The following is a 1,324-nucleotide window of genomic DNA, read 5'->3' as shown; positions in this document are numbered from 1 at the left end:
TTAGTGGCTTCCCAGCATTGGGCTCTTTCTCTGCAGCTCCCTGTAGATAATTTTTATTTGACTTACCAATAATTGAGAGACATGTGTTGGAAGATTTTTCAAATAAATATACATTTGCAATACATGTTGTGGGCATTGCATATTTTGAGGCAATCTGGTATGCCAAATTTAGAATTATTATGGCTTTGTATTAGCTGGGCCTTTTATTATAGTGATCCTCCTTTGCCTTAACAATGCTTTTTGTATTGTATTGTACTCTCTTTGATTTGGACTAATGCGAAGTATTTACGACAGACATGGCTGTCATGATTTTCTTTTGGTTAGAATTTGCTTGTTTTCTCTTTCCTTTTTACTTTCAAACTGTCTCTATCCTTGTAATTTAAATATGTTTCTGATAAACAACACTTAGCTGGATTTGGTTATTTCTGAAATTTATTTTGTGCTATTTGCCTACTTTTTGTTTCTTTTTTCCTCTCTATTGCCTTCTTTTAAATTGATTTGGGGTGGTGGGGAGGTACCTGGATGACTCAGTCAGTTAAGCGCCTGACTTTGGCTCAGGTCATAATCTTGCGGTTCATGGGTTTGAGCCCCACATCAGGCTCTGTGCTGACAGCCTGGAGCCTTCAGATTCTGTGTCTCCCTCTTTTTCTGCCCCTCCCCTACTTGTGCTCTGTCTCCTTCTCTCTCAAAAATAAACATTAAAAAAAATGTTTAAAGAAATAAAGTATCTTTAAATTGATTTTTTTTCTTATTCCGGTTTCCACTTAATGGGGTTGAAAGTTGTATACTCTGTGTATATTCTTTTAGCAGTTACTTTTGAAATTTTAGCATGCCTGATTGTGGTAGGCTGAATAATGCTCCCCACTCAAAAGTTTCCATGTCCTATTCCCAGAACCTGTGAAAATGCTACTTTATATGGCTAAAAGGACTTTGAAAATGTGATGGTGTCAAGGATTTTAAGATGGGGAAATCATCCTAGGTTATCTGGGTGAGTCCAACGTAATTATGTGATTTTTTTTTTAAGAATTTTTAAAATTTTAATACAGTTCAAATCAGTGTGCAGGGTTCATTTCAGCTTCTTTACTGCCAAACCTGGGGGCAGGGACTGTTTCAGTTTCTCTGCCTACTCTTTGTCTGTGATGACCAAAGCGTAAAGCTGTCCTCTGCATCGGACTTTAAACTTCACATTATCCTTATTTCTCTTGATCTTGACGGACTTGGCATCCTTTTGTCTGGCTGTGAGCAGAAACTCCTTGATTTCTTCAATTTTGCAAGGCGTGGTCACAAAGGGGTGCAGGTGAGCGCACAGCAGGCAGCCCGTAGT

At 38.2% G+C, this 1,324-nt stretch overlaps 1 pseudogene; it reads right to left on the bottom strand.

Moving 5' to 3' along the window:
- Window positions 1-1,011: 1,011 nt before the first annotated feature.
- Window positions 1,012-1,324, bottom strand: LOC109269457 (60S ribosomal protein L38-like; annotated as a pseudogene).

Source organism: Panthera pardus, unplaced genomic scaffold, assembly GCF_024362965.1.
Source record: "Panthera pardus isolate Hobbes unplaced genomic scaffold, ASM2436296v1 HiC_scaffold_10, whole genome shotgun sequence".
Taxonomy (NCBI): Eukaryota; Metazoa; Chordata; class Mammalia; order Carnivora; family Felidae; genus Panthera; species Panthera pardus.
This window is presented reverse-complemented; position numbering and strand designations above follow the sequence as displayed.